Source organism: Tamandua tetradactyla, chromosome 5 (genome assembly GCF_023851605.1).
Source record: "Tamandua tetradactyla isolate mTamTet1 chromosome 5, mTamTet1.pri, whole genome shotgun sequence".
Taxonomy (NCBI): Eukaryota; Metazoa; Chordata; class Mammalia; order Pilosa; family Myrmecophagidae; genus Tamandua; species Tamandua tetradactyla.
Genome location: NC_135331.1, coordinates 125,551,613 through 125,568,606, shown reverse-complemented (window position 1 = coordinate 125,568,606; position 16,994 = coordinate 125,551,613). Strand labels below are relative to the sequence as shown.

The following is a 16,994-nucleotide window of genomic DNA, read 5'->3' as shown; positions in this document are numbered from 1 at the left end:
CCATAGTCAGCATTGTACTCAACGCTGAGAGACTGAAAGCCTTCTCCTGAGATCAGGAACAAGACAAAAATGACCTCTGTCACCACTATCATTCAACATTGTACTAGAAGTTCCAGTTACAGCAATCAGGCAGGAAAAAGAAATAAAAGGCATTCAAATTGTAAAGGAAGAAGTAAAACATTCATTATTCGCAGATGACATGACATTATACTTGGAAAATCCTGAGAAATCTATGACGAAACTTCTTGAGCTAATAAAAAAAAATTCCGCAAAGTAGCAGGACACAAGAATAATGTGCAAAAAACACTAATGTTTGTATACATAAGCAAGGACCTGAGGAGAAAATTAAGGAAAAAATTCCATTCAAAACAGCAACTATAAGAACCAAATCTCTAGGAATAAACTTAACCAGGAATGTAAAGGACTTGTACACAGGAAACTATTTAACATTGCTAAAAGAAATCAAAGGCTAAAATGGAAGCTACTCTTAGGTAAGCTTCAGCTAGATATTGCTGTTTACTATGGTTTGCATAACTCCAACCAAGATCATTCCTGCCAATCCTGAAGAACATTAGGGCTCTGTCTTTGATTCTACAGAAGTCCCATGCCTTATGATTACTTTCCAGAAACCTATAACCTTCAGATAGTTTCCTAGGCCAGATAAGTCCTGAAACCCAGGGGCACCAGCCTCTCCAGAACAGCAACTAGTTCCATTTCCTTATCCCATCTTACTGACTGCCCATTCCAAGATGAAAAACTTAGAATGGGCACAGTACAAAAACCTCCAAAGATTGGGAGAAAGATCAAAGGAGAAGGAGGAGTTATAACAGATAAGATAGGATTTAACAAATGAGTATAACTGCTGAATCAATATATTTCTTTTAGTCTACAGTGTCTTGGAGCAGCTATAAGGAAAAAACCCTAAAATTGTGGAACTACAACCCATACCAAACTCTGAAATCTATTAATTACTTGTTGCAATGTACTTTGGAATTTATTGCTCTTTTGTATACATGTTTAACAATAAAGTAAAAAATATTTAAAAAAATTACATTAGAGGAAGTGACATTTTTAGTTCCCTTCAGAAGCTCTTGATAGTTCAGGGGTTTTATGAAACAAGTTAAGTCCTTAAAATCATAATAGTTGAACTGAAATGCAATGTTATTAAAGAAAAAACTTTTATTTGGAAGTCAACGAATATAAGTCAATTACACTGAGTTCTGAAATAGAAAAATGCCAAAAGAGATTATGCTTTATATGTAAATATTTTAAGAAATGTGTCTAAAATTTAGTCCGCAAATTAGAAGACTGTCAAAGGATTCGAATATTTTTGGAAATATGCAGATATATTCTCTGATGAGTAAAGACTTCCCCTGGAGTAATTCAAGAAAGAATTAGTTAAATAAGTTTTAGCAGGAAGATGATGGTTTGATGTCAAGAAGAACATAATATCATGAAAGAAGACCCATATCTCACACCTTATACAAAAGTTAACTCAAAATGGATCAAAGATCTAAACATTAGGTCTAAGACCATAAAACAGTTAGAGGAAAATGTAGGGAGATATCTTACGAAACTTACAATTGGAGGTGGTTTTATGGACCTTAAACCTAAAGCAAGACCACTGAAGAAGGAAATAAATAAATGGGAGCTCCTCAAAATTAAACACTTTTGTGCATCAAAGAACTTCATCAAGAAAGTAGAAAGACAGCCTACACAATGGGAGATAATATTTGGAAACGACATATCAGATAAAGGTCTAGTATCCAGAATTTATAAAGAGATTGTTCAACTCAACAGCAAAAAGACAGCCAACCCAATTACAAAATGGGAAAAAGACTTGAACAGACACCTACCAGAAGAGGAAATACAAATAGCCAAAAGGCACATGAAGAGATGCTCAATGTCCCTGGCCATTAGAGAAATGCAAATCAAAACCACAATGACATATCATCTCACATCCACCAGAATGGCCATTATCAACAAAACAGAAAATGACAAGTGCTGGAGAGGATGCGGAGAAAGAGGCACACTTATCCACTGTTGGTGGGAATGTCAAATGGTGCAACCACTGTGGAAGGCAGTTTGGCGGTTCCTCAAAAAGCTGAATATAGAATTGCCATACGACCCAGCAATACCATTGCTAGGTATCTACTCAAAGGACTTAAGGGCAAAGACACAAACGGACATTTACACACCAATGTTCATAGCAGCGTTATTTACAACTGCAAAGAGATGGAAACAGCCAAAATGTCCATCAACAGAAGAATGGCTAAATAAACTGTGGTATATACATACGATGGAATATTATGCAGCTTTAAGACAGGATAAACTTATGTAGCATGTAATAACATGGATGGACCTAGAGAACATTATGCTGAGTGAGAATAGCCAAAAACTAAAGGACAAATACTGTATGGTTCCACTGATGTGAATGGACATTCGAGAATAAACTTGGAATATGTCATTGGTAACAGAGTTCAGCAGGAGTTAGAAACAGGGTATGATAATGGGTAATTGGAGCTGATGGGATACAGACTGTGCAACAGGACTAGATACAAAAACTCAAAAATGGACAGCACAATAATACCTAATTGTAAAGTAATCATGTTAAAACACTGAATGAAGCTGCATCTGAGCTATAGGTTTTTTTTGTTTGTTTGCTTGTTTGTTTTTTTACTATTAGTATTACTTTTATTTCTTTTCTCTATATTAATATTCTATATCTTTTTCGGTTGTATTGCTAATTCTTCTAAACCGATGCAAATGTACTAAGAAACGATGATCATGCATCTATGTGATGATGTTAAGAATTACTGATTGCATATGTAGAATGGTATGATTTCTAAATGTTGGGTTAATTTCTTTTTTTCCGTTAATTAATAAAAAAAAAAGAACATAATATCACTAAGAAGTACAATTTATAGAGATATTATAATATTGAAAAAAGGAAGTATGTAAGGTCTAAATAGATGTTGAAAAGATTACGATCTTTTTAGTCTGGCTTATCCAAAGAGGTCACAAACACACACAACTTGTGCCATGTGTACATTTATAAAATAGCACTCACTAGGGAGAAACATATAAGTAAAAAATAATAGAGGACACACAATCCACTGAACTCTCATTGTCCCATGGATCAGACCAGGCATAAATGGTTTGCATGCACCCTGATTTACATTTAAGAAGAGAATGCCCTTCACACCAATGCAGTTCAAATCTGTCAGTGTGTATGAAAAGGTAGCACATTATGACTAGGTTAGGTTTACCTGAGGAATATGCATTGATGCAGTGATGTTTCATTCATCAGTAGACAAATCTAGCAAATATTATGTATTTTCATATTTAAAAAAAGAATTTGCAAAGTGACAAATATTAATAACAAACTAGGTATGGAAGTGGATCTCCCTAACCAATTAAGAACATCTAGAAAAACTCTTCAGCAAACATCATATCACACAGTTAAACATGAGAAGTCATCTTTTTACATTCAAGGGGTAGAAAGAGTGCTCATTTTCTCCTTCTGTTCAACACTGTTGTTGGGGTCTTAGCCTGGAAAATAAGATAAGTATATATCAATGATAAAAGGAATACAAATAAAGACAAAAGCTCTAATTATTTAAAGATATTATGATTGCCTTCATAAAAAATTCAAATGATTCTATAGACAATTTTTGAGGAATCATAAGAGTCTAACAAGATTTCTGGATAAAAAAAATCAATATCAAATGTATCTTATCTCTCAGCAAACAGAAAATGCAACTAAAAATAACCTTAAAATAGATAAAATACAAAGTAATTATGAAAACATGTAATAAAACATTCAATTTTTTCATTTAAAGACAGTGAAGAAAGCCTAAATAAATAGATATATCATGTTACTAAGGAAAATTTATGATCATCTATAGATCTAAAACAATCCCAATAAAAATTTTCTACTTCATATTCTTGATATTATTGTAATTATTTTTTACATTTTCACTTTCTAAAGTGTTTCTAATTGTTTATTGCTGGAATTTAGGAATATTGTTAATATTTATTGATTGACATTGCATTCAGAATCCTTGCTAACCGCATTATTAATTTATCGGTAGATTGCTTGCATTTTCTAGATAAACAATTACGAAATCTGTGAATGGTGATATTTTTGACTCTTTATTGCAGTCCTGTTTATAAATTTACTTACTTTTTTTTTTTTGCCTTACTGCACTAGCCAGGATATCCAGTACAATATTGATGAGAAGTGATGTCGAATATCCTAATCTGCAATTGAAACCCTTCAATATTTACCATTCAAAATGATGTTTACTACAGATATTTTTAGATAACCTCTATGTGATTCAGAGAGTTAACTTTTTTCTATTTTAAGTGTTTAATCAGATACAAACGATAAACATTTTCAAGCATTTTTCAGAATATATTGAGATAATCATATGATTCTTTCCCTTCAATCTGTTAATGTGGTGAATTATATTGACTGACACTCTAAAACTAAATCAAGCCTTCATCCTGGAAAACAACCCAATCCAGATGAGTTATGTTATTTTATATATTCCAAAATTTAGTTTGCTAACATTGCATTGTGGATTTTCCATCTGTGTTCTTGAGTAAGATTGCCCTTTCATTTTCATTACTTGCATTGTCCCTGTCAATTTCTGTTAACAAAAATGAATTTATGAAGCCTCATAAAATGAATTGGAGATTATTTTTTCTTTTCTGTTCTTTGGAAATATTGGTGTATGATTGAGATTGTTCCCTCTTTGACCATTTGGTAAGTCCACCTGGTGTTTTTGAGGGAAGGTATTTTGGTTCCTTGGCTGCTAAATCAAATACCATGCAATGGGTTGACTTAAACAGTGGGAATGCATTGGTTCACAGTTTTAAGGATAGGAGAAGTCCACGATCAAGATGTCACCAAGGCAATGTTTTCTCCCGAAAGACTGTGGCATTCTGGGGCTGGGCTGGCTGCCAGTGATCCTCAGTCTTTCTGTCACATGGCAGCGCACATGGAAATGTTTCCTGTCTCCTCCTTTCTCTTCTGGTTTCCATTGACTTCCAGCTTCCTTATTTCCTGTGTCTTTCCCCTCTGAGGGTTTTTCTGTAATACCTCCAGCAGCAGGATTAAGACCCATTCTGATTTGGTGGGGCCACATCTTAACTGATGTAACCTCATCAAAAGATCCTATTTACAAGGCCTCACACCCACAGGCAAGGATTAATGAACTTTAAGAAAATGTTTTTCTGGGGCACATAGCTCCAAGCCACCACAGGAAACTTTGAAAATTCTGATCCAATTTCTTTCATGGTTATAGGAATCTTTGGTTTTTAAATATCAGCATTGATGTTATTTTTGTCTTGGAACTTGTCAATTTTATCTGTGTTTTCAAATATAATTCCATAAAATTTTTTATAATTACTTTTTGTAACCTTTCCAATACCTGTATCATCTGAAGTTATGTCCCCTTTCTTCATTCCAGATATTATTCTCAATTCTCTCTTTTTTGGTGAATCAGTCTCACCCCTACTACTTTTTTTTTTCTTTCAGAGAACCCATTTTTGGCCTGCTATTATATGTTGGTTTTCTATTTTCATTAACTGCTCTCATCTTTATTAATGCCATTTTTAGGCTTTCTTTTTTTTGCTTATTTTGCTGGGCTTTTTTTTCTTCTTTCAACAGACAATTAGCCTCTTAATATTCAGCTTTTTTCTGAGAGCAGTGAATTTTAGTTCTCACCAGAATCTATTTTGTTCCCATTCTTTCTGAATACTATTTCCCTTCTTTCTGAATTAGATGGGTGCATGTGCCTGAGTGGCCAATGGTATTTGCAGAGAAGAGATATTTGTTTTTTAAATTATGCCCCCATTAAAATAAGTGTACCATCATTTTCCTTCTCCTTTTTTTCAGGATCAAACTTAGAGGCCACATATTGAGAATCACAGAGCAGAGTGAAGGAGACTGGTCCTAAATGACTATATGGAACACAACTCACCATGCCCACTCCATCCCGACTGCACTGACCATGTTAAATTACTGAAGTTTGAAGTTGTTACAGCAGCTAACATTATTTACCATAATATTCTTCTTTTTAAACATTCATTAAACTATATAAATTCCCCTATAACTACTGGCTTACCTGCATCACACCAGTTTGTGTATTATATTTTCAATATTGTTTATCTCAAAATATTTTCTAATTTCCATTATGTGTTCTTTGACAAATATGTTTCTTAATTTCTAAGTGTGGTTCTCAAGTTTTAAACATATGGTTTTCTCCTAATTATCTTTTTGTCATTAATTTCTAGCTGAATTGCTAAGTAGTAAGAGAACATACTCCGTATAATTTCAATTTTTGAATTTTGTTGATATTTATCTTATGGCCTGGCCCAGCATATGAATAATTCTGTGGATATTCTCTATATGCTTAGAATGAATATAAATTTTGCAATTGGTGGTTGCCATACTTTACAAATATCTATTAGGTCAAGTGGGTTGACTGTATTCATTAAACCTTTTATAACCTTCTTGATTTCTTTGGCTGCATTTTATAACAATTTCTGAGAGAGGTCCTATAATTATAGATATCATTTATGTCTCCTTATAGTTCAGTTATTTTTGGTTTAGAAATTTAAAAATCTTTATAAAGTGCTGTTCTAGTTTGCTAGCTTCCGGAATGCAATATACCAGAAACTGAATGGCTTTTAAAAAGGGGAGTTTAATAAATTGCTAGTTTATAGTTCTAAGGCTGAGAAAATGCCTCAATTAAAACAAGTCTATAGAAATGTCCAATCAAAGGTATCCAGGGAAAGATACCTTGGTTCAAGAAGGCCGATGAAGTTCAAGGTTTTTCTCTCAAGTGAGAAGGCACATGGCGAACATGGTCAGGGTTTGTCTCTCAGCTGGAAGGGCACATGGAAAACACGGCATCATCTGCCAGCTTTCTCTCCTGGCTTCTGGTTTCATGAAGCTCCCTGGGAGGTGTTTTCCTTCTTCATCTCCAAAGGTCACTGGCTCATGGACTCTCTGCTTCATTCTACAAAATGTTTCCTGTTTAATAAGACTCCAGAAACTTATCAAGACCCACCCGAATGGGTGGAGACATGTAGTCACCTAATCCAGTTTAACAGTCACTCTTGATTAAATCACATCATCCAGGGAGATGATTTGATTACAGTTTCAAACATACAGTATTGAATAGGGAATGGGATTTGATTAAAACATCTCTTTTCTAGGGGACATACATCCTTTCAAACCAGCACAAGTGCGTACTAATTTAATATTTCTTATTTGCTTAAGTAATTGAACATTTATCATTATGAAGTTACTCTGATATTAGTAGTAATTTTTGTTTTAAATTACATTTTTATTTTAATATAAATAAAATTAAATATATTTTAATATATTTTCACTAACTTCTTTGGCTTAGAATTTATCTATTGTAATTTTTAGTTTTTCTTTTCATTTTTCACTTTAAATCTATCTGTGTCTTTAATATGTAAATTATTTTATTATGAAGAGCATGTAATTCAATATATATATATTTGAATCTGAAAACATGTATCTTTTCCTGAAGCATTCGGTCCATTTACATATAATGTAATTACTAGTATATTTGAGGTTAGTCTCCCATTTTATTTTCTGACTTTTATTTGTACAGTATGTTCCATGTTTCTTTTGATGTAGTTATTTTTATCATTTAATTTTTTTCTATGCTAGTTTGAAATTATATTTCAGCTTTTTCTTTCAGTTACCCTAGAAACTGCAACATGCATTACTCTTCAAAGTCTAACAAGAATATATTCTTTTTTTTTCCTGGGCAGGCAACGGGAATCAAACCTGGGTCTCCGGCACCATGGTCGCACCCCCCTATTCTTTTATCATCTTCTCAGATTATACTAAGATTTTAGGACAGACATGTTAACTCCATTTACCTGATATGTAACACTAGCACACACATACCCGGCATTACTGATAATGTCGTGTTCTCACAGTCTTTTCTTTTCATATTTATTTAAAATAACTATTTTATACTTGTGAAGGACAGCAAACATAGATGAGTATATGTAATGTTTAAGTACATCTTGAAGACTGCTAATAAAATGAACACCCAAATAAATTTCACTGAGCCTAAGAAATAAAGCTTCAAAAATATAATTTGAAGCTTCTGGTGTACCACCTTTAACATATCTTATACTTTTTTCCACAACAGAAAAGCAATACTAATCTTATGTTTATCATTTCCTGGCTTTCTTTATAGCTTTGCCACATACATACCCATAAACAATATATTGTATAATTTCACCAATTTTAAAATTATATTAATGTAATTTTGTTGTATGCATCTTCCTGTAACATTCTTCTTGTTCAGCATTTATTTCTGAGAACTTCTAGAAGTGATGTGTTACATCATTTACTATTTTCATTGCTATGTAGTATTTTGCAAAAAATTTATTTATCTACATGAAGGGAAAAGCCTGGACATTTGCATGTTTCCATTTTTTTTTTTGTTACAAAAAGTGCTGCTAACATGCAGGAATTTCTCTCAGGGATGAATCAAAAAGTTACAATGTTGAGTTGTATGGTGTGCACAAGTTCGACTCTATAGGACATCACATTATTTTCCAAGATGGTTGTATTTACATTGCCTCTACAACAGTTTTCATTGTTCTGCATCTTTGCCAATGCTTACTAGTTTCAGACTTTACAAAGTTTTTCCATCTGGTAGGTTGTGAATGATTCCTCATTGCAGTTTTAATTTGTATTTCCCTGATTAGTAGTGAGTTTGAGCATAATTTTATTAAGTTTATTGGCCAAATGTACTGTATGGGTCCATTTACATTAAGATAAAAAAATTCTAAAATCAATCTATGCTGGTAGGGGTCAGATTATTAACTATTTTGTGATGAGGAGATGAACGGTGTTGAGTGGCAGAAATCATAAGATAGCTTGCTCGTGTGCCATGTATGTTCTATATCTTGATCTGGGTGGTAATTACAAGGCATATACCTAAGTAAAAATTCATTAAGCTATCAACTTAACATTTGTACACTGCATTCTATTTGCAATGTAGCAATAAGAAGGGACAAAAACTCTTGGATGAAAGGGGAACTGTAAACTATAATTGTAGAATTTCTAAAACATATAATGAAAACATTAGGTAAAAATCACATATGATTAAAGTAGCAATTTGAGCAAAAATTATAATCTCAAAAATCAGATCAATAAAAATAATGATAAAAACAGAAATCAATGAAATAGAAAATGGACAAAGAATGGAACTAATAAGTAAAGCAAAATGTTGGTTCTTGGAAAAAAAAATCAACAAAATAAATAAATAATAAGAACCCAAAATGAAAATGACGGGGGGAAAATAACCACTAAAGACAGGAAATTTTTAAAAAGAGGAAGAAACTATTTTTGTTTAAAAAACAAATTACATGGATAAATTGCTATGAAAATACAATTGATGAGAATTGACTACAGCAGATAAAGAAATCGTCAACAAACCTTCTTTTCTGGCATATAGAAAGTTGTTCCACAGTATCTACTAAAGCTAAACATAACAAGCAATTTTTTTAAAAGAACTACTGCACATAAAAGATTACACATGTTTTTACAAGGGAATTCTACCAAATATTTGAAATCAGATAACTTGCTATGTATATTACTTCAAAATTTAGAAAAAATAAGGAAAACTTCAAAATTCTTTTTATGAAATAGGTAAAGCGTTAGTACTTAAACTTGAAAAAGATAACACGCACACACAGAACTCAGAACAATTTCTCTGAATGTTGATGAAGAAAACCCTAAATAAAATAGTAGCAAACAAAATTCAACATCATATTTAAAAAGGAATGATGATCATGACTAAGGGGAATGCAAAATGTTTCAAAATTAGGAAGTCCATTAATATATGTCACCACATTAATAGATCAAAGGAGACAACTCATCCACGGTTACCAAAAAGACCTTTGAAAATATTTAACACCCTTTTCTGACACTTAAAAATTTTTAATAAAACAGGAATTCATGGATATTTCCTTACCCTCTATCTTAAACCCCACATCTCACTTAATGGGAGAAAATAGAGGCATTATTAGTCTAAGGTCAGGATAAGGCAAGGACAGCACTCTGTCGATAACTTAACACATAACATTTCTAGGCAATGCCCAATAAAATCAGAAAACATAAAACAATAAGAGCCATAAGAAATGGAAAAGAAGTAAATCTAACTCAATTTGAAGAAGACATGTAGCATGCATGAAAATCTCAAAAGAGTAACAAAACAAAAGTAAAAAATAAATAGAAAACAAATAAATAAAGGAGACAAAAATAAAAATAAATTAATTCAGTAAATTAGCAGTATATAAAATTAACAAATAGCCTTAAAATGTTCAAACTAAACCTACAAAATGTAAGGGAAAACCCTATTCATAATCCCAAAAAAGATTAAAAATACTTTGAAATAAACTCAACAAGAAAAGTTCAAACTTTATGTGAATTAACTCTAAAATGGTTTTAAAATACGTAAGAATAGACTTGATCACATAGAAACATGTATATATAATTGTCAACAAGGTTGGTAGTTTTCAATTTGTTTTGGTCAGGAGCTAGACAAGTCAGTTTAAAATTTTATATGGAAAACTAAACATGTAGAATAGCTAGAAAAATCCTTCAAAGAAGACCAATGTGGACAACTATGATGCCAAATATTGAAACATACCATAAAGCCAATGTGATGCTGGAATAAATAGAGAGACGCATGCAACAGAATAGTAAATTTAGAAATAGACTCAAGTACTTAAGACAACTTAGTATATGAAAAAGGTGGTCCCGCAAATCATAAAGGCCTTTTTAATAAACAGCATTGGAGCAACTGATAATCATTTGGGAAAAAATAAGATTAGATCTATATCTTAAACTCTATAAGTAGTATAAACTCCAAAGGCTGAGATATAAATGTAAAAAACAAAATGATGCAAAGTAAACATCAAAGTAAACATCGGTGAATTCCTTTAAAACCAGAGTGTAGGGAAAGCCTTTAGAGGCTTCAGATGTGCTTTTTTAAAAAAAGTCTGTTTAATTCAACCACATGAAATTAAAAAAAAAAAGTATGATAAGCAAGATCTAAAAATAAATGATATATGTACAATTATGTGATGATATTGTGAGCCACTGATGGTAAACTTTGGATAGATTTTATGCTGTGTGAATATATATTAATAAAACTGCATTTAAAAAAGGAACAGATTGATGTTATAAAAGATTTCAAATAGTAGTAAACAAAGAAATAAAATATATGCTGAGCCTCCCTAGAAGTTAAGGAAATTCAACTTATAGTAACCATTCAACTTATAGTAACCATGAACTTCCATTAACTTGCCCAATATATATTTTTAAATATATAATAATATATATTTAAATATTATTTAAATGGTATATTTAATGCATATTGCTGTCTGGTGAAAATGCCAATTTTTACAACATTCTTGGAAGCTGTCAATATATATTTTAGTATTTAATTAAATAAATAAAATAATAGTTTTTATTAAACTTAGAAATATACACAACCATCAATGAATTGATTTAAACCCAAGTTATATGTTGCACAAAATAAAAAATACCAATATGTAAGAATTCAAGTGAAGGACCTTTTTCACAGTATTTCTTGCGCCATTAAAAAAAAAAAAACTTGAAATAGTGTGAGTGCCTATTGGTAAGCTAATGGTTATAAAAATTCATCTATACCATCTATATCATTGAACACATCCATAAATAAAATGAATATGGACTACTTTGTTGACTCAGAGAGATTTCCAAGATGTGCATATTATGTGGAAAAAGCAAGATGCAAAGTGTAGAGCATATGGTCAAATTTTGGTAAAGTATATAATGACTTCCCTAATCTTAAAAAAAAAAAAAAAAAAACTGTGATCCCAAATACTATCCAGAAGACAATGACAGTAAATAGGGATGTCAGATGACTGTTAATAAATGTTTGTGAAGAGGGTAAAAATAGAGAATGAGAAAAGTGAGAATATAATTTCTTTCACACTCTGATGATAATAGTTAAAGTAGAAAACACGAAGAAAGTATCTGCAGGCCCTGGATCCTGATGATCTCTCTCTAGTTCTCTGGAAGAAAGGTAACAGTGATATTTTAGGTGGTCTTTATACTCTACTTGCATCAATAGACTTCAATAAATAACAATAATAATACAGAGTAAAAAAAGAACAGAGTGGGGAAACATTTACAGATAGTTATATAGCTAATTTCCTAAATATATAAAGAATTTTTTAAAAATTAAGGGTATAAAAGACCAAAAATAAGTAGAAAATGGATAAAAGACATCAGCCAACATATAACAGACACGAAATATCTTAAATGACTCTACACATATGAAACAATGCTCAGCATCAGTCATACTGTATTAGGGTTCTCCAGAGAAATAGAACTGACAGGATATACACATTAAGTATTAAAAAATTTTAGGAATTGGCTCAAAGAATCATGGGGATTAGCAAATTACATAGGGCAGGCCAGAAGTTGGAAATGTGCTGAAGGTGAATTTGAATTATCCAGGAGGAGTCACAAGTTGAAAATTCTGGTGAAGGTAATGATAAATTTGCTGGGAGAAGCTGGTTGGCTGAAGTAGAAATAGAAGCTCTTCTGACGGCTGAAGTCCTCACTTTTTACTTTAAGGCCTCCAACTGTTTGGATGAGGAGCCTCCTCTCATTGCTGAAGGCAGTCTCCTTTGTTGAATATCTATATAATCAGCCATGGATGCCACATCCACGAAATACCCTTACAATAACAATCAAGTTAGCGCTTGATGACCAAACTGGACACCATAATCTAGCCAATTTGACACATTAAATTAACCATCACACACATTAAAAGCCATGCTGATGAAAACTATGTTGAGATATCATTTCTTACCTATCAGATCAGCAAAATTTCGAAAGCTTAACTATGCATTCTATTGATGAAACCCGCATGTATAGCCGGTGGAGGTGCAAAATGGCGACATCCCTGTGGAAGAGAATTTGGCAAAATTTAAGAAAAAATACGCATGGATTTATTTTTTGACTCCAAGGTCTTACCTGTAGAAATTTGCCCGGAATATAAACTCCCACAAATACATAACAGCATATGTACTGTATTACTTGTAAATGAGTGAATAGCAATGCTATTAACTAACTGAGAGTAGGGAGCAGACTTCGGGGGAAAGATTGAGAGTTCAAATTTGGATATGCAGTCTTGAGATGCCCCAAATTATATACCCACAGTATATGCCTAGAAGACCATGGAAATTCTTCAGGTGATTGGCACAAACTGCCCCAGAGCTTGGTGCCCTGCACTCACCTTCAGAGCGTAACGAATATGTCTGCTATTCACTTCCACCTTCCAAATGTCAACAAAATGCCTGTTTTAGCTAACATTATCCCAGAACCATAAAGGAAGGGAATTCTAGGAGCTATACCTCCAATCTAGCTAAGTTGACACTGTACAAGACCACTACAGATAGTAAACTGAAACTGAGTGTCAGTTACTTTTGTAAGAATCTGCTGCAAGCTGGCCATAGCCTATTTGATTTTAAAGTTGGTGTTCTTTGCAATGCATTATACTCATATTTTTACTTAGGACTAGTTGTACATTGGAAGAAAAAAAAAAGATTTGAAAATGGAGGCATTTCCTTTGTGGACAGTCAGTCATACATACACATAGTACAATGAGTATATTGTAGTTCCATGCCACTCCTGTAGATAGCCATTAAGTAAACTAAATGAGAAATGTGGTCAGAAAGGCTGTCTGAGAATGCTGGGGACTTAGCTGCTGCTCTGAGAGGAGGCAAAATCTGCTCCATTTTTGCACTTTGTTTCTGGAGTCCCAGTTGGGAATGAGGTGAGGCAGATAGCAGCATAAGCCCAGGATTTCTAGATGACAACAACCTATTTTTTTCTGTTAATGTGCTTTGTTGCAGAGAGGCATGACTATTTTGGAAGTGAATATTTCTGCCAGGCAAATGAATGGACACACAAAATGCTACTAAAGGGTACATTCAGGACCAACGTTTTGGGTGTGTGAGCTGAGCAATCATGCAGAGCCCTGAGCTTGGTAAGGTTCCACTCTTGGCTTAATGCTCTGCTTTCACTGTCTTGAAATTCTTAATAATTGTATCTTAAACTTGTGCTTTGTAAGTGAAGTTTGATATGAAACTGGGGCATATGTGTGAGCAGAAGAGATATGTGGAAGAACAGAAAAGGCTTTAGATCTTTGTGACTTTAATGACATCTTTTTACTGCTTTTTGAATAACAGTGCCTGCATTTTCATTTTGCCCTGGGTTGCATGACTAATGTGGCTGGTCTTGAGTACACTGTTAACAAGAAAATCGCCCCCCTGTAAAATAAATCAAATCAATAATTGAACTATATGTTGGAGCCAACATCAGTAGTTGGGAGTCAATAGGAAAAAGACCATGCTGTCACAAAACAGTACAGGCTTTTTCTCTAGCAAAAGTAGGGTTGGCCACAGGATTGAACTACACAATGATAATAAATCTATGATGTGCTATTGTGGAAACCAAGATACTTGGTATTTAGCACTAACCTTTGGATATTGTTAACATTGAGGCAAAAATCCATTGCACAATGCTCGGACAGAATAATGGGTTGGGCCCAGGAGATATGAGAGTAACAAGCCGGATAGCAAATCACAAGCAAGAGAGATGGTGTTTTCTTCTACAAATAGGTTCAGAAAGAAAAGAGTAAAGCATAAGAGACTGTGAAGAAAAAAAAGACTATGCATATTCATATAGAGGTAAAATTATATGAAGAAATGTATCCAATATAATTGGATACAAAATTGAGTTACAATGTCATTGTCCCTTTCATTATTCAAATGAACCACTAAATGTTCAATTTATCTGTTATGGGGAAGTTTGTTATCCCCCTCTGAGGCCATTCCCCACTCCCCTCACACCCCGATCACCCAATAACTCCAGGACATACTCTTTCCCAAATGGTGCAATCCTCTTCTACCCATTGAGAGTCAGGGCCAGAGAGCAAGTGCAGTACACAGCTTCATTGCTTATTTCTGCCTCAAAGTGTTGCCATGAGAGACAGATTTGTTGTAGCTTCAGAGTCTTCTCCATTGCTGGAGGGATGCAGTTCCTGGCTCAATGCCATGCCCCAAGCTACAATGGTGCCCTACATTGGGAACCAAAGTGATCTCTCTTTTTACTTGACCTTCTCATGCTCAGCTTGAATTCCCTAAAGGCCAACTACTATAGCAAGATAGTGTGGAGTTTGCAGGCTGTCAGCATAAATTTTTGCATAAAGCTTGGGAATCAATTTAGGCAATGTTATTTCAGAGACCTATCTTTCCATAGATGATTTTATTTTCATAATTTCTTGCTCTTTTTTGAACCCTAAGGCCTAATTGAAATCACAGTGGTCCACACTGCTGGGTTTTCCTATCTTTCTTTTTCAGGGAACAGGGTATGGGGATAGATTCACTTTCCTAGAAGGCACTGGATTCTCCTCCTCAGTAACCAGCTTTTGTATACCAGGATCTTTGGGGAGGGGCAGCCTTGATCAAATCATAAAAGGTTCTATTGCACCTTTTCCAACACTCTCTGACGCCACCAGAAATGAGTCTACCTCCCTGCTCTTAATATGAGTGGCAACAAATGTCTCTGAAATAGTGATTCTTCATAAAACAAATATCTGTTTCAGAGTGACTTTATGTTTTGCCTATGCTGAAATGCAGCAGCCACTTCTCTTATATGTGTGCATGCGTGAGTGTGATGCATCTGCCATACCAGGAACAATATTTTGCAAAAATGAAATGCTCAATGCATAGAGATGATTCAAGATTAGTTTGTGTGCCTGTAGTTTAATTTTAGAGTGGCTATTCATTTATTCATTTGACAAGAATTTATGGAAAACTTCCTATATGCCAACACCGAGGATGTAAAAGCAGATAATATACTGACAGGCCTAGAGACTCAAGTAGAGGAAATAGATAAGTAAATATACCATTTTAATAACACATAATAATAAATGCATGTGCTAGTTAATGAAAACAGTGTTGTACAATTATAAAAAGGTTGTATTAATTAGGCTCTTTGTTGTTGTTGCAGGCAAAGTTTTCCTCTGAGTATATTAAGTCATGTGGAGTTTATTAGAAGTCTCCATGTGGAAATAAGAAAAACACAAATCTTGATCATCATCCTGTCCTCATAGGAATCCAAGAAATGCTCCAAACTGGGCCCCTCAGGAAGAACAGGAAACATCCTTGGTAAGACTGTGTTTAATGGACTACAGGAAGGTAGAAGTCATTCAAGATCCAATCAATTCTATCATCAGTGCCTCTACCGCAATTTTTTGATTCTCTACTTTACCTGCTACTGCTGATTAACTGTCCTCTTATCTCTTTTCTGAGTCAGATCTTATGCATTTTCCAATTTCTCCTAGTTTATGGTTAGTCACTGCTTCTGCCTTGTAACTTCTATTGCTAGGATGGTTTTGGCTTCTTTTTACATATATTTCTTATTCTGCTTTCCTTATTGGCTCTCTCTCTCTATTCTGAATTTAAAACTCACTATGCATATAGTTGATATCCCCATTACCATTGCTGGGCAAAACTCTTGGGCTTGCTCACCTCATTTCCTGCTATCTAGGCCTTAGGGTCAGATCCCCTCTTCTTCACCAGCTTTGTCAGCGGGCCACGGAAACAGAGAAGTGGAGGGCAGAACATGGCCACGAATGTGTTCTGCTACTCCTTACAACAAAGGACTATGGGTAGATTTACCTTCAAAGAACCTGTGGGCCTGAGAGGCATGTGGAGGTTATAGCTGTCTAAGACAAAGGTGAATTTTAATAGTTATAATACTGTATGAAATGCACAACATTCAAATTATAAACACAAACTTCTGTTGGAAACATGGTGGTTAGTTGTTCAAGGGGTGCCAAGATATCCTTATAGGGCAG

General features: G+C 33.8%; 1 long non-coding RNA gene across 1 annotated transcript; it reads right to left on the bottom strand.

The window, feature by feature from the left end:
* Positions 1-3,437: 3,437 nt before the first annotated feature.
* LOC143682729 (uncharacterized) lies at positions 3,438-14,735 on the bottom strand. Its single transcript, XR_013175256.1, has 3 exons — positions 14,611-14,735; positions 12,939-13,031; positions 3,438-3,552 (listed from the first exon to the last, which is right to left on the bottom strand). It is a non-coding gene; the product is annotated as an uncharacterized LOC143682729 (long non-coding RNA).
* Positions 14,736-16,994: the final 2,259 nt, after the last annotated feature.